Source organism: Bos grunniens, chromosome 5, assembly GCF_055505025.1.
Source record: "Bos grunniens cultivar Pamir isolate PY7600 chromosome 5, Bosgru_T2T1.0, whole genome shotgun sequence".
Classification (NCBI taxonomy): domain Eukaryota; kingdom Metazoa; phylum Chordata; class Mammalia; order Artiodactyla; family Bovidae; genus Bos; species Bos grunniens.
The window spans coordinates 113,601,433-113,619,012 of record NC_141169.1 but is presented as its reverse complement, the minus strand read 5'-3'; the positions used below and the strand labels follow the sequence as shown (position 1 = coordinate 113,619,012).

The 17,580-nt window shown below is 38.5% G+C and overlaps 1 protein-coding gene across 4 annotated transcripts in view; it reads right to left on the bottom strand.

Moving 5' to 3' along the window:
• EP300 (EP300 lysine acetyltransferase) overlaps nt 1-17,580 on the bottom strand; it is a 64,420-nt gene that overhangs the window by 45,548 nt on the left and 1,292 nt on the right. The gene's annotated exons all lie outside the window — the stretch shown is intronic.

Genomic DNA, 17,580 nt, shown 5'->3' with positions numbered 1-17,580 from the left:
GTGCCTTGGAAGTGCAAAACTGTCCCTGGTTGTTGACAGTATTAATTCATTATATGCTGATGGTGGCATGTTTCCTTGTGTACTCCAGGGGGACAGTAGAATGAAAGTATGCTTAAAGCATATACTTATAAGTATATGCTTAAAAGTATATATGATTGCTGCTGCTGCTATGTCACTTCAGTCGTGTCCGACTCTGTGCTACCCCACAGATGGCAGCCCACCAGGCTCCGCCGTCCCTGGGATTCTTCAGGCAAGAACACTGGAGTGGATTGCCATTTCCTTCTCCAATGTATGAAAGTGAAAGGTGAAAGTGAAGTCGCTCAGTCGTGTCTCTTAGCGACCCCATGGACTGCAGCCCACCAGGCTCCTCCATCCAGTGTTATGTAAATAGAAGGACTGAGGTGTTTTGAGTTTTAATTCTCCAAGTAGTTTTAACATTAAAAGGACACTGCTGAACTTCCTTGGTGGTCCAGCGGGTAAGAATCTGCCTGTCAGTGCAGGGGACACGAATTCCAGCTACAACTAGGAGCCCAAGTGCCACAACTAGTGATCCCATGTGTCCTAGAGCCTCTGCTCAGCAACGAGAGAGGCCACTGCAATGAGGAGCTCCAGCACCACAGCCAGAGAAAGACTGCGCGCAGGAAGGAAAAACCAGCGCAGCCAAAAGTAATTAATTTTAAACAAAAAAGGCCCTACTGGGTATTTAAAAAGTAAATATAGTTCAATCTACAACTGATAATCCTATTAAAGATAATTCACCCAAAGACAAGATACCACTTTAATAATGATCTTCTTGGTCTAATTACCCTCAGTTCTTAAGTACAATTCTTCTTCTATGTGAACTTCCTGTTCTTTTGCATTCTGTCATGGCACTGAAATCACATGTGTGTCTCTTTCTCTTCCTCCTCTCCTGCCGTCTTTCCCCCCGCCCCCACCCCTCACCCCACCTATGCACCCAGACTGTAGCTCTGGGAATGACATGAGTTACTTACTTACATACCAACTCCTCAAAGGGTGATATTTTAGTTGAACTGAATTGTACCTCAGGATCTCAGGATGTGATTTAGAGTACAGAATTATTCTCTTTCCTTCTGAAAAATCATGTGCCCCTCCATCATAAAAATAAAGTATCTCATGATTAGTTTTGGAATATAAATAAGGTTTCAAATAAAATTTACCTGACATCACTACTCAAGACAACTGCTTAATTATATATTTCTTTCATTTCCTTCTATTTACATAATTCACAACACTGGAATCATACAAACTTTTAAGCAGCTTTGCATTCTACTGACCCCCTGGAGTACACAAGGAAACATTCCACCGTCAGCATATGTTTAGTGTTTAAGAAAAAATAATCTCTACCTATTTAGAAATTTAAAATATACACATGGGGAATTCCCTGGCAGCCCAGTGGTTAGGACTCCAGGTTTTCACTGGGTTCAATCCCTGGTTGAATAATGATAAGAATACATTTCAAAACTTAAAGGAAATACAGCTAGAAATCAACAAATATCTAAGATATTTGAAAAAAATAGTAAGAAAAAGATGATCAAATAAAAAAGCAATGCAACAAAAAAGAAAAATGGAGAGGTTACGAACAAAACCAGAAGTTAGTTCTTCAAAGAGAGTAATAAAAGATAAACTTCTGGGAAAGTTAAGGAGAAAAGACAATAAAAAGAAAAAGTGGCATTACTAATCAATTTTATACCAAGAAAAAACGGAAAAGTGACAAAACTAATGAATTCCTGTTAAGCACTCAATAAACCTCAATCAAAAAGAAATTATACATATCCCTGCATCTCCAACAAGTCAATGGTAGAAGTTCTCAAGAGATTCAACAATACCTCGTTTGAATACCTGATTCAAACCCAACTGTGGAAATACATTTTAAGAAGAGAATCAAGATAACACAAATACTGATTAATGGATATTAAGAAAATCATTAATTTTGTTGGGTACGACAACAGAATAGTTATTGAAATAAATCCTGAGATACATATTTAAGCATTTCTAGTGAAACAAGAAGCCTGGGATTTACTTTTAAAACTCCAGCAGAAAAAACAGAGTGGGGGAAGAGACAAAATTATTAGTAACCTGAAGTAACAGGCACATGGGAATTCTTTTTTCTATTAAATTGAATTCTTCCATTTAAAAAGTTTAAAAGGAAACAGAGAAACTCTGAATATTGCTATTACTATCAAAGAACCATTGCTTAATTTTCCCATAAAGACCAAATGTAAGTATTTTTGCAGGCATGTCCTACTGAACTTTCAAGGAAAAGACAATTCAACCTCACACAAATACTTCTAGAAAACAGAAATACTCTAAAAACCACACATGGCCAGTACAAGAAAAGAAAATCATGAACAGAGAAGCAAGAATCCTTAAAAAAGAGCAAACCAAATTTATCAGTGTCTTAAAGGTGTAATCTCATGATCAAGTTGGGATCATCTCAGGAATCCATGAAAGAGAGGTTTGCATATTCACCATAGTAACAGAGAAGAAAGAAAACATTAGGTTCAGTGACTGGAATAAAAGCACTGGATAAAAGTCAATACCCAATCACGATTTTTAAAACAAAACCACAGCAATCAAAACCCGACGGGAAAAAGAACAGATATATATATAACTGAATCACCATGCTGTAGACTTGAAACTAACAGTGTAAATCAACGATGCTCTCGTCTGTAGTCGTGTCTGACTCTTCTCGCTACCCCATCGACTGCAGCCTGCCAGGCTCCTCTGTGGGATTTTCCAGCCAAGAATGCTGGAGTGGGTTGCCATCTCCTTCTCCAGTGTATCTTCCCCATCCAGGTATTGAACCCACATCTCATGCGTTGGCAGGTGACTCTTGAGTCACCAGGGAAGCCTGTGTAAATCAGTAACACTCCGATAAAACACACACACACACACACACACAACTGATGAGAACTTCCTTAAATTGATAAAAAAGGCTCTTCCAAAACCTAAAAACTGACAGCAATTATGGATAACGCACCAACATTAAAAACAGCCTCTTTAGCATCAGAACGAGACAAAGATACCCAAAACAACCATTTCTATTCAGTGCTGAACTGGAGTCTCTAGTCAAAGCAATAATACAAGAAATATTCATGAGTCAAGACTGAAAAGGAAGAAACATAACTTACTGTATGCAAACAATACACCTGTCAACAGTGAAATTCCAAGGCAAAGAAGTGGAAATAGTAAGAGGTTAGCAAATTAAATTGCATTTTCTGTATATCAGTAAAAAATGATTAGAAATAATTTAAGAAATGGGAGGGGGGGACCTGACAATAGTATTAGAAGATACACGTGAACTATGAAACTAAAGACCATCTAAATGAACAGAGTAACATCACAAAACATATGGGTACAGATCTTCAATATTACATAAAGACATCAACTCTTCCCCAATATTGACCTATAGATTCAATGCAAGGCCAATCAAAATTTTAACAGGGGACTTCCCTGGCAGTCCAGTGGTTAAGTCTATGCTTCCACTGCAAGGGGCCATTGGTTCCACCCCTGATTGGGGAACTAAGATCCCAAATGCCAAGCAACACCACCCCCCCACAAAAAAAACAACCTAACAATTTTTCAAATCACCAGACAAGACTATTTTAAAGTATACACAGAAGAACCTAGTTTCCACAACAGGAGAAGTAGCCACTTCATGGATTATTTGTGAGAATTCGACAATATAAGTATTTATAGTAGTGCTTGGCACATATTAAGAACTATGAAAATGTTACCTATTATTCAACAGAATCATCACTCTATTAGGAGGTAAGACTAGCTTATAACTAGCTTATAATAACAAAAACAACTTTTTATAAGGCACTTTCAATGTGTCATATTGTCTGCATTTCCTCAATAAATACATTATTCTCATTAATCCTCCAAGAATCTCAGAAGTAGTTAAAAGCCACATATAGAGAGTTCATTGAGGAGATATCAACTTCAGTAATACAGAAGCCTTATTCCAGGCCCTCACCTTGAGGATTTAACTTAACCTGTACTACAGCCAATCTGCTGCACTTGGTTACTGTTTCAAAATATTCAACATCTCATTACAAAGTTAGGCTCCACTGTGAAGCAGACAGGAAAGCTAACGCTGGTAGACCTTGACAATGGTTATAGGGTTATTCTTTTAATGGCAATCCTGTATTTTCAATTGACCTAATTCAGTGATCACTACAAAAGATCCACTCAGGTTTCAACTCAGTCTGATTCAAGTACTCCTATTTTCTAAGATGGTTCATTGTTACAATCTCAATTATGTACTTCCTATCTTCTACCTGTTGTTATAGCTAAATATTTGTGTGCTCTTCTCTACCAAATTTTAAGTATTGAAAGGTAAGGGTCTCATTTAACATTTACATTTCCCATAGCACCTCACATATACTCAATAAATGAATATGATAATAAACGTTTCCAGCAATTCTGCAACTGCACACTATATTTATATCTGATTGGGTGATTTACAAATTTATAAAAGTTCTCTTAACCTTTCCTTAAAACTTGTTATTTTCAATGATTAAATTAATTAAATTTGGAAGACTATGCTAGAGTGTCACAGGCTTCCCTGGTGGCTCAGTGGTAAAGAATCCGCCTGCCAATCCCTGAATCCGGGAAGATTCCACATGCTAGGGTAACTAAGCCCCTAGGCCACAACTAAGGAAGCCTGCGCACCTACAGCCCGTCCTCCCCAACAAGGTGAGAAGCCTGCGCACTGTGAGCAGAACAGCCCCGCTCACCGCAGTCAGGGAAAAGCCTGCACAGCAAAGAAGGCTTGAGAGTCGCATCTACTTTGACCCACGACTAAACAGATCTTACTATTTCATTTGATTACCACTGACTGTTCTGAGCTAGTCTGATTGTGCCTCAGAGTTCTGCACATTTAGGATTCCCAAATGCCATCAGCCATCACTGGTACCTAACAGCACAGTTCAAGGGGTCCAAATACCTGGGGTTTAAAACCTAATTCTTATAAGCTGACTTAATTTACCAATTACTTTCCAACTGAGCTCATGTTACCTCTTCTATCAAAAGGCTACTTATTCTACCCCCATGAATGAATGGTGTTTTTTTTTAAAGAACGAGATGGTTCTTACATATTTAAAAACAAAAAAAGTAAAATTCCAAAGTATATAAATGTATGTGCCTATTAAAAAACGTGTAAATTCATTAACCCTCTTTTAAAAGTTATATACCAGGTGGGACTGAGCAAAGGATCCTCAGATCACCTAGTAGTGTTTACTTGGAAACAGACAAAATATAAAAGCAGAAACATACTGGGCTTCCCAGGTGGCGCTGGTGGTAAAGAACCCACCTGCCAATGCAGGAGACTCAAGAGACACAGGTTCAATCTCTGGGTGGGGAAGATCCCCTGGAGGAGGGCATGGCAACCCACTCCAGTATTCTTGCCTGGAGAAGCCCATGGACAGAGGAGCCTGGTGGGCTACAGTCCATAGGGTCGAAGAGAGTCAGACATGACTGGAGAGACTGAGCACAGCACACATGGGGTGGGGAGGAATTGGGAGAGCGAAGATGCATTTTCCTCAGGCCTCTTAGAGAACACGGCCCCTGCCAGGGAGGGCCCAAGATCAGAAATGACTGATTCTCTCATTTTATAGGTGCAGTTAGTGATCCATCACCGGCTTCCCTGAGATTGTACTATTTTGTTACTGAATAGGGACTCTATTAAAGCCCCTGGATTCCAGCTGAATGTTCTATGTAAGTAAGCAAATAGACTTCATTTTTAGCAGTTGTTTTAGAGTAGTAGTCAACCTTATGAGAAGTATAACTTTTCTGAACATTTTTAAACTGAGAAAACATTTTTTAATAAAAACTTAAATATTTACAGACTAAGAAAAATTACCCAAACTGTATCAGTTCTATACTGGTAGAGTTAAGATAAGAGGTGTACTCAGTTGCATCTGTCTCTTTGAGACCCTTTGTACTGCAGCCTGCCAGGCTCCTCTGTCCATGGGATTTTTCAGGTAAGAATACTGGAGTGGGTTGCCATTTCCTTCTCCAAGGGATCCTCCCAACCCAAGGATCAAACCTGTCTCTCCTACACTGCTGGCAGACTCTTTACCCACTGAGCCAACAGGGAAACCCCAAAGGGTTAAGAGTACTAAAGCTCAATAAATGTAATACGAGGGTTTTACTTTAACAATCAAACTTCCAAGCTTTCCCCATTAGGTTCTTCTGCAAGGGGCTTCCCAGAAAAAAACCTGGTTCCAAGTTCATGAGCAGCATATAGGAAAAAGATTACTAAAAATGAGATATTATGTCTTTAACCAGTTTGTCATAAACAGAAATAAAACCCAATGATCTAAAACTAGTAGAAAAGCAAATCCCAAACAAAAAGTATGTATGAAGATGCAAGGGAAAAATAATTAGAAATTTAAATGCCAGGATTTAAACAAATACTGAACAGTGGGTCTCAATACTGACCAGCCTCAATCCACGACTCTTACTAAGCTCCTCAGCTTCTTCCTTTTCGTTCAAGGAAAGGAAAAATATAAACGTTCAAATAAATCACCTTCTGAGGCCCCCACCTCAACTTGCCCTTCACAGGGATTAGTCAGATCAGCTGAATAAAATTTACGTGTTAAACAAATAAAAGCAGCAACCTAGAAGATCCTTAACGTTAATACCTTGGGATTTTTACTGTAAAGAGAAGAATTTCCCAACTGAAGAGTTTTAAGCAAAATATGACATGAATAAAGGGCTTCCCTGGTAGCTCAGCTGGTAAAGAACTCACCTGCAATGCAGGAGACCCCGGTTCAATTTCTGGGTTGGGAAGATCCACTGGAGAAGGGATAGGCTACCGACTCCAGTATTCTTGGGCTTTCCTGATGGCTCAGCTGTTAAAGAATCTGCCTGCAATGTGGGAGACCTTGGTTCGATCCCTGGGTGCGGAAGATCCCTGCAGAAGGGAACGGCTACCCATTCCAATGTTCTGGCCTGAAGAATTTCACGGACTTAATACAGCCCATGGGGTCGCAAAGAGTCAGACAGGACTGAGCCACTTTCACTTTTCAGGATATGAACAAATCTTCATGCTCTAGCTCACTCAGACAAAGAAGATGAAAAATAAATCGACAGACAAGTCTAGAGTAAGGCAGACTGGTGAGGAGGCTGCTGCTAAAGGGGCATCAAAGAGGTCTACCAGAAGAACTCTCTAACTGTAGTTAGGGGGTTACGGAGAGAAAAAGAGAGGAATGACTCTGAAGTTACTCTCTTGGATAACCTGGACATGCCCGTATTTAAAGGACAATGATCTTACCAGCAAAGGATGCTAAAATTCAACATCCTCCTCCAGTCCATCTACCAGGAATACTGTCCTGGAAACCAGGTTCCAAGAAGGCAATGTTCGTGGTGTTCCATGCTTGAGAGAGAATTCACTGAATATAGATAACAGGAGATAGTTGGTGGTCTAAGTTAAGAGCAGTGAAGCGCATAAGCCAGACTGCAGTGGACTGAGAAATAGGAAGTTAAGATAGTAAATGACAGAGAGAACTTTTTCTAGATACTAAGGTGAGCCTCTAACATATTTAATTTGCTGACTCCCCTTTTTCTTTGATTAGAAATGTATAAATCTGAAATTTATCCCATTACCTTTAAAGTATCCCATGACAAACACTGTAGAATAGTATCACGAACAACTTGAACGTCTTATCCTGTAAGATGTTTCCTGCTTACTTTTCAAAGTATCAACCGATCAACATCAACAGCAGGCTGCTTCTATCAAATAGTTTATTGACAGGTTTCCATATACAGTTCTCAGATGCTCAAATACAAAAGAACTTTGAGTAAAATGCTTCTTCGGGACTTCCTTGGAGGTCCATGGTCCATCGCTTCCATTGCAGCGGGCTTGTTTCAACCCTGGGTTGGGGAAGTAAGATCCCAAATGCCAGGCGATGTGGTAAAAAATAATGTTTCTTCACCTGAGTATACATTCAGTCCAAACATGGTGGCACAAAATGAGCCAAACAGGACAGATTTTAATCTGGTTTGAAAAGCTTAGCATAATACATTAGGTTCAGCCAATGGACCGTGGATAAGAAATGTGACAATTTAAACAAAAATGAATTTGGACTGAACATGTAGGAAACTAGTGTTGAGTCAAAACACCCTTTCATTCTTACATTCTGATTCTGTAGATTACCCTTGGTGTCTTCTCTATTTCTGTGGTCCTCACAGCAGATTTAACTGTATCATCTCTTGTACAATAAATACTTAGCTGAGAAATTGGGCAGACATTCACTACTGTGAAATATATAACTGAAGTATAACTTTCAAAATTAGGATTACTAACAATATAATCCCAAACAGTGGATTGTCTGAGTATAAAGAAAAGTTTAAAACTACAAACTAGGATGCAAAACTGAAATAACGTTGGCTCAAAATCTAATTCTACTGCATAAGAGAATCTCTTGCACTTACTAATTTTTTTCCCCATTTAGAAAGTTCAAACTTTATTTGCTGAATAAACAGGCTTATTTTTTATACTTCAGGTAAGCTGAATTCAAATAAAAACTCAGTTCTCTTAAACTGTGTACATTAAGCGAAATACCTGTACAAATTATTCTAAAACTAGTCAATTTGCAAGTATCTGCTCAAAAGACAGAATCTATCCATCCACTCCTTTAAGCTAGCTTTCTCTGTGATATTAAAGGACTTCCCTGGTGATATTAAAAGTGCCTTTAAATTAATGTACAATCCAGATCTCAAAACCTTTCTTTCATCCCTGTGGTGGGGCCAGAGGACGAGTAGGAATGGGACAAGTTAAGAGTGGAGAGGAACTGAGCCACAGCAAACTGAAGGGGAGCCAGGTGAGTGACGAGGTGGGCAGAGAGCTGAGGTTTTAAAAAAACAGGGATTGGAGATGAAAGTCAAATCTACAGAACTTTAATAATTCTGAAAACGGTTTGGCTAGATATGAAACTATCAATCTCACAAAGATCTCTCCTTAATGGTTTGGGGCACTTCTATTCTTAAATTAACTCAGCTGTTTTGGGTGCTTAAAAAAGCACAATGTTGGCCTTTAAAATCGAGGCAATTTTGTAAACTTCATGATAGGTAACTTCTATTCAGTACTGTAATTCGTAAGTATTTTAATACTCTGTAGATGAAGCAGAATTAATCTAACCATAAAAACCCACCTGTCAAGGAAAAGATCACAGACACTCAAAACTACAATACTGAGCTTAAAGGAACACTAAAAAATGTAATGAAATATTCACAGTGGGTGTTCCGTGGTGGCTCAGTGGTAAAGAACCTGCCTGCCAAAACAGGAGACATGGGTTCAATCCCTGATCTGGGAAGATCCCACAACTAAGCCCATGCACTGCAACTACCGAGCCTGTGCCCTAAGAGCCCAAGAGCCACAGCTACGGAAGCCCATGCATGTGCACCCCAGAGCCTGTACTCTGCAATAAAAGTCACTGCAATGAGAAGCCCACACACTGCGACTAGAGAAAAGCCTTTGCAGCAACAAAGACCCAGCACAGCCAAAAATTATATATATATAAAAAAAAAAATCCATGCTGGAGAGACAGGTAAGACTTCTATTACTTTACGAAACATCTGTTTCGTAAGATACAAGTTTGATCAAAGACGATAATCAATATTAAGTTTTATAGGATCATACAGCTATGCATGTTGGCTGGTGCTGAATTTCGAAAGCCAACAGGCAAAAGCACGTATTAATTTTCAAAATATGCATTCTTAACAGTCTTGCAACCATGACATCAAAAGGTGTACCTATACTTTGCAAAGTGACTGACCTGAAGTTTTATTCTTAACCCTAACATATTTATGATATTTCTTGGTGTGAAATTAAAAAGATGAGGACACTATTATTTTCATTTCAATAAATACCCACTTTACCAATCAACTCAATTACATGTTTATATTAAGCCTAAACAGCATGCTAACATAACTACCACTGATCATTTCTTGATTTTGAGTATAGTAACATGTTATGAGAAGCTTTGCTCTGAGGGCTGGATTTGTTTGCCTAATTGGAGTTTGTTCCAAGGGAATGCCTAGGGGACTCCTAGAGAAGCTATCATACTCTTTTCTTAAAAAAAAAAAAAAAAAAAGCCTCCTAGAAACTGTACATCTGTAAAGAAAAAGAGGAGCATGACTTTTTTTAATCAGCTGTATTTTCTACATGTATGACAAACAACTGGTAACAAAACTTGGATCTTAAGAAAATAAACAATTCACTTTGAAAATTACAACTTACCAAAACCCTCAAAGACAAAAGATATGTGCATGTCCAAGAGATAAACGACAAACCCTAGGTCTTCCAGCCATTAGGTTCTGTCGCTGTTACCGATTTCGTACAAGGCTTCTGGAACTACTCTTCCCCTGACCATGCCACTATTCTCATAAAATGTTTATCCTGATGGTGAGATAAATGTCAAATTCCTTAGCGTATTTCTGTCTTTTCCAAAATAGGACCCTAACATCCTTTCCCATCTGTCGCCTATGAAAACATTCCACCATATAGTCTGTGTTCCGGTCACACATAAACCACTTATGTTTGTTCCACCTGAAATACCATTCCAACTTTCCCTACTTCTTGTTTTTTGTTTTTGTTTTTAACTGGCCCATGAGGTTTGCAGGATCTTAGTTCCCTGCTGAGAGACTGAACCCAGGCCCTTGGCAGTGAAAGTGCAGGAGTCCTAATTCCCAACTTTCCCTACTTCTAAGAAAAGGTAGGTCATGCTCTCCTACCCTTATTCAAATATACATTTCCTCTATGAAGTTTTTCCCCTAATACTTCAAACCCATTCTGTCAAAAATAATCCCTGGACTTACCTGGTGGCACAGTGGATAAGAATCCACCTGCCAGTGCAGGGGACACAAGTTCGATCCCTGGTCCAGGAATATTCCACATGCCTCGGAGCAACTAAGCCCACATGCCATGATTACTGAGTCTGTGAGCCACAACTGCTGAAGCCCACTCAACCTAGAGCCAGCAAGTAGCCAACTACTGAGCCCGTGCACCTAGAGCTTGTGTTTCCCAACAAGAGAAGCCCGTGCACCGACAGAGAAGCCCGTGCACCGACAGAGAAGCCCCCGTTCCCTGCAACGAGAGAAAGCCTGCCTGCAGCAACAGAGACCCAGTGTGGCCAAAAATAAATAAATATAGCAGCTATACATGTCAAGAAAGAAATAATCCCTATCCTCTGCCTTCATCTAACCCATTTTAACAACTTGTATCAGGGTATAACTTATGGGAAAACTGTGTAGATATGTATACCAATTCCAGCAGATTCTAAAGGCTTTGAAACCAGACACTGCACCTTGCTTCATCTTTATGTGCGAACACTTATAACTCGGTAGGCAGTCAATGTTTGTTAGCTGAAATGAAAAGTTTTCCAAATGAAAATAGTGACTACTCAATTCAGGAGAATTGCACAACTTCAAAATGTGCAAAACTTAACTCATCAAAACCCCTCCCCCATCCATACCCACACACATCTCTTCCTATGCTTGCTGTCTCAGTAAATGATATCCTCATCAATCCTGCTGTCCAAGCCTGAAATCTGGGAATTTCCCTCTCTGGCAATATCCTGACATTTAATTAATCACCAAGCTCTGCTGACCACCCATGCCCCCTCAAACCTCACTTCTTTTCATCTACTAATCCGGGCCACTCTCATCACAGCTGGAATTCTGAAACAGTTATCTCACTGGTCTCCCTATTTTCTCCTTTTCCTTTCCAAACCATTCCTCATTTGTCAATCATCTAAGCCTTAGACTCTAAGGTACAATTCTGTCTATACATTTAAAAAAGCTAAAATGGAAAGTCTAAACTCTAGTAAGCAGTAACGCCAATAAGTCCTGTATGACTGACCCCTTGCTAACTTATGCAGTTATATTTCTTGCTGTCCCCCAACTAGATGACATGCAAAGATTCCCTGACAGACCAGACTCTTCTCCTTAACCTGGGTTCACTCTTAGCAGCCCTGTCTATCCTTCAAATCCCAAGATCAGATTCCAGTTTCTTCAAAGACAGCCACCAGAGCAATAGTAGCTACAGGTTAGGTACCCCCATTTCTCCCACTGTACACTGTACTTCCCAAATACAATACTGGCCCCATCAGACTTGAATGTTGTTCTCCTCCCCTTATCTGCAAACCCCAGGAAGGAAGGGTCCATGACTTTCTGGATTACCACAATATTCCTCATTCTGAGGATAAATGCCTAGCACACAGAAAATGTTGGTCCAACACAGGACAACTAACTGGCAGACTGTCAACTCTTTTAAACTAGTATTTTTCAAATACTAGTCATGAGCCACAAGCCATGGTGGGTCATGAAATCAATGTAGTGGATCACAACCACCACTTTTTAAAAAAATAAAATGCAACAGAAAATATCAGAGTAGATCACAAGAAATAAGCAGGATAAGTACTGTTTGTTCACTTGCTGAGACAGGGTCTCTGGTTCTCCATATAAACTGTAGTTCTTATTGGGTGTGGCCAAAAATACTGAAAAGCTGTACCCTGCTCCTTCTACTTTTCTTCCTCCTCCTTTAAGAAAGTTTTAAAATCCAGATAAATAAAAAATGCTCAACCACACGATTCTTTAGAAAAAAAGACATTCTTACCTTGAGCATTTCCAGTAAGAACAATCTTTCTTAACTGCCTTCAATATGTGACAGTGTATGTGTGTGTGTGTGTGTGTGTGTATACACACACACACACACACACACACATATATATACTCTTAAATCTCTGCTGCCATATTATATTCTCAAAAAACTTCACATTTGAGTAGATGATGTATAGGCTAACTCTGCACCATAAGCCTTACTTTTAAGACTACTCTCTCATTATCTTTAGCCAACCTATCTGTATATCCATTAAAAAACATACCTAGAACTGCTTTTGTGGGGTATATTTAGCAGTAAGGTTAAAAACACTTAACACTTAATAAGCTCATGCTATATTACAGCAAGCACCACCCTAAGCGTTTTTAATATTTATTTATTTCATTTAGTTATTTGGCTGTGCCTGGTCTCAGCTGCAGCATGTAGGATCTAGTTCCCCAACCAGGGATCGAACCCAGGCTGCCTGCATTGGGACCACAGAGTCTTAGCCAGTGGCCCACCAGGGAAGTCTCTATTCTAAGCATTTAATAAAGAGAACTCTCATTTACTCCTCACCACAATCCTACACATTGGGCACTACAGGTGAGGAAGCTGAGACAGAAAGATTAAGTAACTGGCCTAAGGCACACAGTTAATAAAGGCAGGCCTGGGATTTGAACTCCGCTAGTTAGACTCTAAAACCCATTCTCTCAGCCACTCACTTTCCCAGTAGTGTACATTTCACTTTTTTCCCTATTAGTCAAAATTTACATTCTCAACTAAATTACTCCTAATTGATGTTGGGGGCATTTATTTTAAAAAATGTACATTCAAAAACAAATGATATCCAGATTGTTCAGAATAGGCCTTAAAAGCTCAGTATTTATTCTCTTAAATCTTTTTCAAGAACTGAGCAGTAATAAAAAATTTTCCCATTAAAATTTTAGAAGAAAACTACTATCCATCTAATTAAAATCATCTGCAATAGCCAACGTTTTAAATATTTTACACGTGGCATAATTTAAGTTTCAGCTTGCCCATTAATTTCTCTTAATGCCTTGCCATACGGGGGGGAAAAAATATCAACTTCAGAAATTCTCAAAGGAGGAAACCTTAAAATTTAAATCACACCAAACAAGATGTCTTATTTTTCCATTAATTGTTGGGTGTAAGAACTGGCAGAATAACTCTTGAATTGTTTTTGTAAATATACCAGGAAGAAGCTTTTTACACTCCCACTTGTATCTGCAACATTCTTCCTACTCTCTTTCCTATTTACCGCTTACTGTTCTTACAAACCCACTATGCACTAATATTCAACTTTTTGTTTTAATTCCCCTCCGTTTTACAGAACAGACTAAGGAGAAGGTTCAAAAGCAAAGTAAAACAGAAAACAACGCCAAAAGGCAACCAAGGCAGAAACCCTTTCCTCCCTCCCCTTCATCCAATCGCTAGACATGGCAATGCATTTCTTACCTCCACAAAATAATGTGAACTCTAGCTGAAAAAGGGAACCCTACTGTAACACACACAAGATTTACAACTTAACGTCATCTTATCTTACTATCAACCACAGACAACTTTCTGGGAGCCTTATAAATGAACTTACAAAGTCTTAAGAATAAGCAATTGCCAGAGTTTAAGGCACTTAAAATGTTTTGAAATTTAACTTAACACAAGGTCAGCAATACTTTGCTGGACTGAACAGCCATAACTCAAAAACTTCAGAAGCAGAACTCTCAAGCAAACCTTCATGCCCCCAAAATAAAATTAAAACATAGTATCACCGGTGTAAGAGCTAGAAAGGAGAGTCTCCAATCAAAAATATTTTCTTTGATGATAAACCACTAAGACACAATGGTGTCCTGAGAAAGAAACAGACATTTAAAAAATCCTTGCCACACACACAAAAAATCCATTACGTACCATAATCTAGTGTTCAAATGCAGCTATAGCTGTCCTTTGCCTTCAAAATGAAAACGGGCATAAAATCCAAGCTAATTCTGACACAGAGTACACGCAGAGCCACAAAACCGTATCAAGACCAGAAAGAGCCTACTAAACATACCAGATCATGCTGTCATGCCTCTTTCCAGACTCTGGCCATACAGCATCCAATGTACACAAAGCAGTGCTAGAACACGTCCAGTGAGCAATGAAGGCAACGCATCATCCCCATCTTTCCCGCCACTCAAGGTATTACCAAAACAGGTTCAAGAAATATTTGTAGGACTTACATATTAACTATTCTGGTCAATAATTTTACCAAAACAATTTTTTTTATAAATGCTTTTATGATGTAGGGCGGTAACAGATGTGGTAGGACAGAAAGTCATTTGATTTCTCAAATAATTCTGATCTAACCATACCAAGTTACGTAAAAATTTCAATGGATCATGTGCGAATATTGAGACAAGACCATAAAGATGCAAAAGCTGTAATTCTCTTTCTCCTCATTTTGACATGTAAAACTTGAACTTAATTCAAGCTACTACAATCAACCTGGAAAATCTTTTAGAAGAATCTCTGAGAATTAAATAAGTCATTTTCATTCTGCATCAGTGGATAACCTTAGAAGTTCAAATTTGGAGATTAAAGCACTAATTCTGTTTTGTAATGCTTTAGCATGTCAACCCAATTGTGTTCCAACTTTCTTCCCTATAAAACTGGCACATGCAAACACTCTTGGCAGGTACACGTACACTATTAAAACTGCAAGCCTCAACCATTTAAAAAAAGTTTCTGGAGTCTAGAATTCGGGGATCATTTTGAACAGTTCTAGATAAAATCAATCAGTTAAGTACTGAGGCATAATTTACATTCACATTTATAAACTACCTAGGGTGGCAACTCTAAAAATTCAGAAGTTACAAGTTTAAAATGTAAAGTTTTAAAGAGTGAAATGTTTCTATTAAAGTTACCTGCAAACTTAAAACTACACCGTGCTGGATGTAAAACAATCAATCGATAGAAATACAATGGTGCCCAATGTGAAGTTCACAGGGGGACAGTATATCCTTCCTCCAGCCCCAATCAAAAAATCCAGACTGGTTAGGATTAAAAATTAGATACCAAACAATTCCTGGATTAGAATCTTAAGTGGGGCGGGGCAGGGGTACAAAAATCAATCTTCACTACAAAATTTAGAGTAAAGTAATTAAGATAAACTCTTAATACTAAGACTGAGTTAAATCTCAATGTTGAGCAATTTTTTTTTTTATATAAAAACCTACTTGATACATTTAGTACTCTTACAATTATTCACAGGTATTTAAAGTAGCAAAACAGTTTCTGTGTATAAGTCAGGTGAAACACTACCAAAGTAAGTTAAAGTTACCAAGTACACAGATCAACCTGAACAGAAGTATCTGAACAACAGAGCAGTCTCCTTTCAGGCCTTGCAGTACTCCCAAGACTAAACTGCTTAAATGAGGAATTGGCAAAATAGTACAGGTAAAAAGTTTTCTTTACAATATCCCCAGTCACTGGCTAACTCAAATCTATTACCATATTACACAAAAACTAATCAGCAAAAACTACCACAGTACACAAAAACTAAAGAAACAACACACAAATCTACAGGTGGAAAATGAGTCTAAAGTTAAGGTGAAAGTTGTCCCGAGCGACATTTTAATAAGCGCAAAGGAATACGATACTCAATACGTGTAGGAATTCTGAGGGAAAAAACAGGTTAAAAAAAATAATCCCTGAAGACTACAGAAACTTCAAGAAATGAGGACAGATCAAAGTTCATGTACTGTCAATGTTACAAGCCTGAAGCAGAGGAACTCTGCAAAAATCCTCAATCTTTGCAGGTTATCTTAAACTCAGGATACATCTTATAAAAGCAAAAAATCCACAGCATTTTGCCATATCCTTACCTTTTCACCCACTGAAAGGAAACCTACTTAGAACCGCGCTTAAAAGTTCTCTACAAACTCAGAGGGTACATTTAACTCCATTATGCACTATCACTGGCAGATGGAGGGATGACGTCGAGCCTGTTTTCTCAGGGTGTTAAAGAGATGCTCCGTAGTAAAGGGGAACATCTTGTAGACTGTCAGATGGCCAGCCATTCTTCGTCTTCATTATCCTGGCACCTCAAACAACTATGACAAGCCAAAGAGAAGGTCGGTGCCCATCAGGATAGCACCAAACTCACTGTGAGAAGGGAATGATACAAGTCTCATTTCTCTTGACAAAAGGCTGGTCCACAACTGAGTGAAGTAAAAAATTTGAAGTTTCTTAAAACTGCAATCTGGATCCCCATACATTGTTTAAAGTGTAAAAAGACAAAACCCACAAATACAAAACTTAACACACATTTTAAATTCTTCTATGATCAGTTTATGTGGGCAGTTCTTGATTGCGACTCTTTCAATATCTAGTCTTGATTTCCAAGTATATAACTCCATAGAATCAGTTAACCCCCCAACTCTTCCCAAAGAGAAAGTAACTACAAATTGCAAAGAAAATGCCTCTGCTCTCTTCCAACCTAAAACCCCAGAATTTCAGACATTTTGGTCTGGCACCAAAGAAATGAGAGAGATAAAATGAACTGCGCTCCATATTGATTTTTAAAGCAAATAAGGGGGCGGAGGGAGCTAGGAATGGTTAGTAAAATAATTCATACCAAATTTCAAGTTTGACGTTTAACTTCACATCAAGCCTGAAATCCTGGATCTCACACACACAAACAAGTAAAACCAAGAATTTTTACACCTTCATCCTCAACAGAAAATCTTATGCAAAATGGAATTCATGAAGAGTAGTAGAAAGTAGAAGAAACAGGACAAGTAACGATCAGGAAGAAAGAATTCATAATTCCTCACTTAACCACAAATTACAACTAAAAGTGCAAAAAAAAAAAAAAAAAAAAAGCCCTTACAACTCAAATGCACTAGCATTTCCAAAATTAAACTGCATGATAACGACAATAAAGGCCATTTTTA